The sequence below is a fragment of the Narcine bancroftii genome, unplaced genomic scaffold (assembly GCF_036971445.1).
Source record: "Narcine bancroftii isolate sNarBan1 unplaced genomic scaffold, sNarBan1.hap1 Scaffold_158, whole genome shotgun sequence".
Taxonomy (NCBI): Eukaryota; Metazoa; Chordata; class Chondrichthyes; order Torpediniformes; family Narcinidae; genus Narcine; species Narcine bancroftii.
The window spans coordinates 10794170-10802837 of record NW_027211893.1 but is presented as its reverse complement, the minus strand read 5'-3'; positions in this window follow the sequence as shown (position 1 = coordinate 10802837).

Here is an 8668-nt window from a genome sequence, read left to right as displayed (position 1 = left end):
CTCTGGTTCCCCGCCTCTGATTCCCCATATCTCATTCCCAGCCTCTGAATCCCCATCTCTGATTCCCGGACTCTGATTCCCCACCTCTGATTCCCGGCCTCTTATTCCCGGCATCTGATTCCGGCCTCTGATTCCCGGCCTCTGATTCCCTGCTTCTGATTCTGATTCCCTGCCTCTGATTCCCCATCTCTGATTCCGCACATCTGATTCCCTGCCTCTGATTACCCCCCTCTGTTTCCCCGCCTCTGATTCCCCGCCTCTGTTTCCCAATATCTAAGTCCCCGCCTCTGATTCCCCAACTCTGATTCCCCACCTCTGATTCCCCAGCTCTGATTCCCCGCCTCTGATTCCCCGCATCTGATTCCCTGCATCTGATTCCAAGCCTCTGATTCCCTGCCTCTGATTCCCAACCTCTGATTCCCCACCTCTGATTCCCCATATCTGATTCCCCGCCTCTGTTTCCCCGCCTCTGATCCCCACCTCTGTTTCCCAATATCTGATTCCCGGCCTCTGATTCCCCGCCTCTGATTCCCCGCCTCTGATTCCCTGCCTCTGATTCCCCATCTCCGATTCCGCACATCTGATTCCCTGCCTCTGATTCCCCGCCTCTGATTCCCCGCCTCTGATTCCTGGCCTCTGATTCCCAACCTCTGATTCCCCACCTCTGATTCCCCATATCTGATTCCCCGCCTCTGTTTCCCCGCCTCTGATTCCCCTCCTCTGATTCCCCAACTCTAATTTCCCGCCTCTGATTCCCCAGCTCTGATTCCCCGTGTTTGATTCCCTGCCTCTGATTCCCTGCCCTGATTCCCCATCTCTGTTTCACCGCCTTTGATTCGCCACCTCTGATTCCCCATATCTGATTCCCCGCCTCTGTTTCCCCGCCTCTGATTCCCTGCCTCTGATTCCCAACCTCTGATTCCACACCTCTGATTCCCCATATCTGATTCCCCGCCTCTGTTTCCCCGCCTCTGATTCCCTGCCCCTGTTTCCCCATATCTGATTCCCTGCCTCTGATTCCCCAACTCAGATTCCCCGCCTCTGATTCCCCGCCTCTGATTCCCCATCTCAGATTCACCGCCTCTGATTCCCCACCTCTGATTCCCCATCTCTGATTCCGCACATCCGACTCCCTGCCTCTGATTCCCCGACTCTGATACCCCACCTCTGATTCCCCAGCTCTGATTCCCCGCCTCTGATTCCCCAACTCTGATTCCCCGCCTCTGATTCCACAGCTCTGATTCCCCGCCTCTGATTCCCCGTGTTTGATCCCCTGCCTCTGATTCCCCGCCTCTTATTCCCCATCTCTGATTCACCGCCTTTGATTCGCCACCTCTGATTCCCCATATCTGATTCCTCGCCACTGTTTCCCCGCCTCTGATTCCCCGCCTCTGATTCCCCATATCTCATTCCCCGCCTCTGATTCGCCAGCTATGATTCCCCGCCTCTGATTCCCCGCGTCTGATTCCCTGCCTCTGATTCCCCGCCTCTGATTCCACATCTCTGATTCACCACCTCTGATTCCACGCGTCTGATTCCCCGCATCTGATTCCCCATCTCTGATTCCCCATCTCTGACTCCCCAATTCTGATTCCCCGCCTCTGATTCCCCAGCTCTGATTCCTCGCCTCTGATTCCTTTCCTCTGATTCCCAACCTCTGATTCCCCACCTCTGATTTCCCATATTGATTCCCTGCGTCTGATTCCCCACCTCTGATTTCCCATATTGATTCCCTGCGTCTGATTCCCCGCCTCTGATTCCCCAAGTCTGATTCCCCGCCTCTGATTCCCCAGCTCTGATTCCCCGCATCTGATTCCCCATGTTTGATTCCCTGCCTCTGATTCCCGGCCTCTGATTCCCCATCTCTGATTCACCGCCTTTGATTCGCAACCTCTGATTCCCCATATCTGATTCCCCGCCTCTGTTTCCCCGCCTCTGATTCCCCGCCTCTGATTCCCCATATCTCATTCCCCGCCTCTAAATCCCCATCTCATATTCCCGGACTCTGATTCCCCACCTGTGATTCCCGGCCTCTTATTCCCGGCATCTGATTCCGGCCTCTGATTCCCGGCCTCTGATTCCCTGCTTCTGATTCTGATTCCCTGCCTCTGATTCCCCATCTCTGATTCCGCACATCTGATTCCCTGCCTCTGATTCCCCACCTCTGATTCCCCATATCTGATTCCCCGCCTCTGTTTCCCCACCTTTGATTCCCCGCCTCTGTTTCCCAATATCTAAGTCCCCGCCTCTGATTCCCCAACTCTGATTCCCCACCTCTGATTCCCCAGCTCTGATTCCCCCCCTCTGATTCCCCGCATCTGATTCCCTGCAACTGATTCCAAGCCTCTGATTCCCTGCCTCTGATTCCACACCTCTGATTCCCCATATCTGATTCCCCGCCTCTGTTTCCCCGCCTCTGATTCCCTGCCCCTGTTTCCCTATATCTGATTCCCTGCCTCTGATTCCCCAACTCAGATTCCCCACCTCTGATTCCCCAGCTCTGATTCCCCGCCTCTGATTTCCCGTGTTTGATTCCCTGCATCTGATTCCCCGCCTCTGATTCCCCATCTCTGATTCACCGCCTTTGATTCGCCACCTCTGATTCCACATATCTGATTCCCCACCTCTGTTTCCCCGCCTCTGATTCCCCGCCTCTGATTCTCCATATCTCATTCCCCGCCTCTGAATCCCCATCTCTGATTCCCGGACTCTGATTCCCCACCTCTGATTCCCGGCCTCTCATTCCCAGCATCTGATTCCCGGCCTCTGATTCCCGGCCTCTGATTCCCCGCTTCTGATTCTGATTCCCTGCCTCTGATTCCCCATCTCTGATTCCGCACATCTGATTCACTGCCTCTGATTCCCCACCTCTGATTCCCCATATCTGATTTCACGCCTCTGTTTCCCCGCCTCTGATTCCCCGCCTCTGTTTCCCCATATCTAATTCCCAACCTCTGATGCCCCAACTCTGATTCCCTGCCTCTGATTCCCCGCGTTCTATTCCCTGCCTCTGATTCCCCGCCTGTGATTCCCCATCTCTGATTCACCACCTCAGATTCCCCACCTCTGATTCCCCATATCTAATTCCCCGCCTCTGTTTGCCCGCCTCTGACTCCCCGCCTCTGTTTCCCCATATCTGATTCCCCGCCTCTGAATCCCCAACTCTGATTCCCTGCCTCTGATTCCCCAGCTCTGATTCCCCGCCTTTGATTCCTCCCGTCTGATTCCCAGCCTCTGAATCCACGTGTCTGATTTACTGCCTCTGATTCCCCACCTCTGATTCCCCATCTCTGATTCACAGCCTCTGATTCCCCACCTCTGATTCCCCATCTCTGATTCCGCACATCTGATTCACTGCCTCTGATTCCCCGCCTCTGTTTCCCCATATCTAATTCCCAACCTCTGATGCCCCAACTCTGATTCCCTGCCTCTGATTCCCCGCGTTCTATTCCCTGCCTCTGATTCCCCGCCTGTGATTCCCCATCTCTGATTCACCACCTCTGATTCCCCACCTCTGATTCCCCATATCTAATTCCCCGCCTCTGTTTGCCCGCCTCTGATTCCCCGCCTCTGTTTCCCCATATCTGGTTCCCCGCCTCTGAATCCCCAACTCTGATTCCCTGCCTCTGATTCCCTGCCTCTGATTCCCCGCCTTTGATTCCCCCCGTCTGATTCCCCACCTCTGAATCCCCATATCTGATTCCCTGCCTCTGATTCCCCGCCTCTGATTCCCTGCCTCTGATTCCCCGCCTCTGATTCCCCAGCTCTGATTCCCCGCCTCTGAATCCCCAACTCTGATTCCCTGCCTCTGATTCCCTGCCTCTGATTCCCTGCCTCTGATTCCCAACCTCTGATTCCCCACCTCTGAGTCCCCATATCTGTTTCCCCGCCTCTGTTTCCCCGCCTCTAATTCCCCGCCTCTGATTCCCAGGCTCTGATTCTCCGCCTCTGATTCCCCGCCTCTGGTTCCCCGCCTCTGATTCGCTGCCTCTGATTCCCCATCTCTGATTCCGCACATCTGATTCCCCACCTCTGTTTCCCTGCCTCTGATTCCCCACCTCTGTTTCCCCATATCTGATATCCCGCCTCTGATTCCCCAACTCTGATACCCCGCCTCTGATTCCCCAGCTTTGATTCCCCACCTCTGATTCCCCGTGTTTGATTCCCTGCCTCTGATTCCCCGCCTCTGATTCCCCATCTCTGATTCACCGCCTTTCATTCGCCACCTCTGATTCCCCATATCAGATTCCCCGCCTCTGTTTCCCCGCCTCTGATTCCCCGCCTCTGTTTCCCCATATCTGATTCACAGCCTCTGATTCCCCACCTCTGATTCCCCATCTCTGATTCCGCACATCTGATTCCCTGCCTCTGATTCCCCGACTCTGATCCCCACCTCTGATTCCCAACCTCTGATTCCCCACCTCTGAATCCCCATATCTGATTCCCTGCCTCTGATTCCCCGCCTCTGATTCCCTGCCTCTGATTCCCCGCCTCTGATTCCCCAGCTCTGATTCCCCGCCTCTGAATCCCCAACTCTGATTCCCTGCCTCTGATTCCCTGCCTCTGATTCCCTGCCTCTGATTCCCAACCTCTGATTCCCCACCTCTGAGTCCCCATATCTGTTTCCCCGCCTCTGTTTCCCCGCCTCTGATTCCCCGCCTCTGATTCCCAGGCTCTGATTCTCCGCCTCTGATTCCCCGCCTCTGGTTCCCCGCCTCTGATTCGCTGCCTCTGATTCCCCATCTCTGATTCCGCACATCTGATTCCCTGCCTCTGATTCCCCGCCTCTGACTCCCCGCCTCTGATTCCCTGCCTCTGTTTCCCAACCTCTGATTCCCCACCTCTGATTCCCCATATCTGATTCCCCACCTCTGTTTCCCTGCCTCTGATTCCCCACCTCTGTTTCCCCATATCTGATATCCCGCCTCTGATTCCCCAACTCTGATACCCCGCCTCTGATTCCCCAGCTTTGATTCTCCACCTCTGATTCCCCGTGTTTGATTCCCTGCCTCTGATTCCCCGCCTCTGATTCCCCATCTCTGATTCACCGCCTTTCATTCGCCACCTCTGATTCCCCATATCAGATTCCCCGCCTCTCTTTCCCCGCCTCTGATTCCCCGCCTCTGTTTCCCCATATCTGATTCCCCACCTCTGATTCCCCATATCTGATTCCCCGCCTCTCTTTCCGCGCCTCTGATTCCCCGCCTCTGATTCCCCATATCTGATTCCCCGCCTCTGATTCCCCAACTCTGATTCCCCACCTCTGATTCCCCAGATCTGTTTCCCCACCTCTGATTCCCCGCCTCTGTTTCCCCATATCTAATTCCCCGCCTCTGATTCCCAAACTCTGATTCCCCGACTCTGATTCCCCAGCTCTGATTCCCCGCCTCTGATTCCCCACATCTGATTCCCTGCCTCTGATTCCCTGCCTCCGATTCCCTGCCTCTGATTCCCAACCTCTGATTCCCCACCTCTGAATCCCCATATCTGATTCCCTGCCTCTGATTCCCCGCCTCTGATTCCCTGCCTCTGATTCCCCGCCTCTGATTCCCCAGCTCTGATTTCCCGCCTCTGAATCCCCAACTCTGATTCCCTGCCTCTGATTCCCCAGCTCTGATTCCCCGCCTCTGATTCCCCAGCTCTGATTCCCTGCCTCTGATTTCCCGCCTGTGATTCCCCATCTCTGATTCACAACCTCTGATTCCCCACCTCTGATTCCCCATATCTGATTCCCCGCCTCTGTTTGCCCGCCTCTAATTCCCCGCCTCTGTTTCCCCATATCTGATTCCCCGCCTCTGAATCCCGCCTCTGGTTCCCCGCCTCTGATTCGCTGCCTCTGATTCCCCATCTCTGATTCCGCACATCTGATACCCTGCCTCTGATTCCCCGCCTCTGACTCCCCGCCTCTGATTCCCTGCCTCTGTTTCCCAACATCTGATTGCCCATATCTGATTCCCCACCTCTGAATCTCCGCCTCTGGTTCCCCGCCTCTGATTCGCTGCCTCTGATTCCCCATCTCTGATTCCGCACATCTGATTCCCTGCCTCTGATTCCCCGCCTCTGATTCCCCATCTCTGATTCCCCGCCTCTGAATCCCCGTGTCTGATACACAGCCTCTGATACCCCGCCCCTGATTCCCCACCTCTGATTCCCCATATCTGATACCCCGCCTCTGTTTCTGTGCCTCTTATTCCCCGCCTCTGATTCCCCGCCTCTGTTTCCCCAACTCTGATACCCAGCCTCTGATTCCCCAGCTCTGATTCCCCACCTCTGATTCCCCGTGTTTGATTCCCTGCCTCTGATTCCCCGCCTCTGATTCCCCATCTCTGATTCACCGCCTTTCATTCGCCACCTCTGATTCCCCATATCAGATTCCCCGCCTCTGTTTCCCCGCCTCTGATTCCCCACCTCTGTTTCCCTGCCTCTGATTCCCCACCTCTGTTTCCCCATATCTGATATCCCGCCTCTGATTCCCCAACTCTGATACCCCGCCTCTGATTCCCCAGCTCTGATTCCCCACCTCTGATTCCCCATGTTTGATTCCCTGCCTCTGATTCCCCGCCTCTGATTCCGCATCTCTGATTCACCGCCTTTCATTCGCCACCTCTGATTCCCCATATCAGATTCCCCGCCTCTGTTTCCCCGCCTCTGATTCCCCGCCTCTGTTTCCCCATATCTGATTCCCCACCTCTGATTCCCCATATCTGATTCCCCGCCTCTCTTTCCGCGCCTCTGATTCCCCGCCTCTGATTCCCCATATCTGATTCCCCGCCTCTGATTCCCCAACTCTGATTCCCCAACTCTGATTCCCCAGCTCTGTTTCCCCACCTCTGATTCCCCGCCTCTGTTTCCCCATATCTAATTCCCCGCCTCTGATTCCCAAACTCTGATTCCCCGACTCTGATTCCCCAGCTATGATTCCCCGCCTCTGATTCCCCACATCTGATTCCCTGCCTCTGATTCCCTGCCTCCGATTCCTTGCCTCTGATTCCCAACCTCTGATTCCCCACCTCTGAATCCCCATATCTGATTCCCTGCCTCTGATACCCCGCCTCTGATTCCCTGCCTCTGATTCCACGCCTCTGATTCCCCAGCTCTGATTTCCCGCCTCTGAATCCCCAACTCTGATTCCCTGCCTCTGAATCCCCAGCTCTGATTCCCCGCCTCTGATTCCCCAGCTCTGATTCCCTGCCTCTGATTTCCCGCCTGTGATTCCCCATCTCTGATTCACAACCTCTGATTCCCCACCTCTGATTCCCCATATCTGATTCCCCGCCTCTGAATCCCGCCTCTGGTTCCCCGCCTCTGATTCGCTGCCTCTGATTCCCCATCTCTGATTCCGCACATCTGATACCCTGCCTCTGATTCCCCGCCTCTGACTCCCCGCCTCTGATTCCCTGCCTCTGTTTCCCAACCTCTGATTCCCCATATCTGATTCACCACCTCTGAATCCCCGCCTCTGGTTCCCCGCCTCTGATTCGCTGCCTCTGATTCCCCATCTCTGATTCCGCACATCTGATTCCCTGCCTCTGATTCCCCACCTCTGATTCCCCATATCTGATTCCCCGCCTCTCTTTCCGCGCCTCTGATTCCCCGCCTCTGATTCCCCATATCTGATTCCCCGCCTCTGATTCCCCAACTCTGATTCCCCACCTCTGATTCCCCAGCTCTGTTTCCCCACCTCTGATTCCCCGCCTCTGTTTCCCCATATCTAATTCCCCGCCTCTGATTTCTAAACTCTGATTCCCCGACTCTGATTCCCCAGCTCTGATTCCCCGCCTCTGATTCCCCACATCTGATTCCCTGCCTCTGATTCCCTGCCTCCGATTCCCTGCCTCTGATTCCCAACCTCTGATTCCCCACCTCTGAATCCCCATATCTGATTCCCTGCCTCTGATTCCCCGCCTCTGATTCCCTGCCTCTGATTCCCCGCCTCTGATTCCCCAGCTCTGATTTCCCGCCTCTGAATCCCCAACTCTGATTCCCTGCCTCTGATTCCCAAGCTCTGATTCCCCGCCTCTGATTCCCCAGCTCTGATTCCCTGCCTCTGATTTCCCGCCTGTGATTCCCCATCTCTGATTCACAACCTCTGATTCCCCACCTCTGATTCCCCATATCTGATTCCCCGCCTCTGTTTGCCCGCCTCTAATTCCCCGCCTCTGTTTCCCCATATCTGATTCCCCGCCTCTGAATCCCGCCTCTGGTTCCCCGCCTCTGATTCGCTGCCTCTGATTCCCCATCTCTGATTCCGCACATCTGATACCCTGCCTCTGATTCCCCGCCTCTGACTCCCCGCCTCTGATTCCCTGCCTCTGTTTCCCAACCTCTGATTCCCCATATCTGATTCCCCACCTCTGAATCCCCGCCTCTGGTTCCCCGCCTCTGATTCGCTGCCTCTGATTCCCCATCTCTGATTCCGCACATCTGATTCCCTGCCTCTGATTCCCCGCCTCTGATTCCCCATCTCTGATTCCCCGCCTCTGAATCCCCGTGTCTGATACACAGCCTCTGATACCCCGCCCCTGATTCCCCACCTCTGATTCCCCATATCTGATACCCCGCCTCTGTTTCTGTGCCTCTTATTCCCCGCCTCTGATTCCCCGCCTCTGTTTCCCCAACTCTGATACCCAGCCTCTGATTCCCCAGCTCTGATTCCCCACCTCTGATT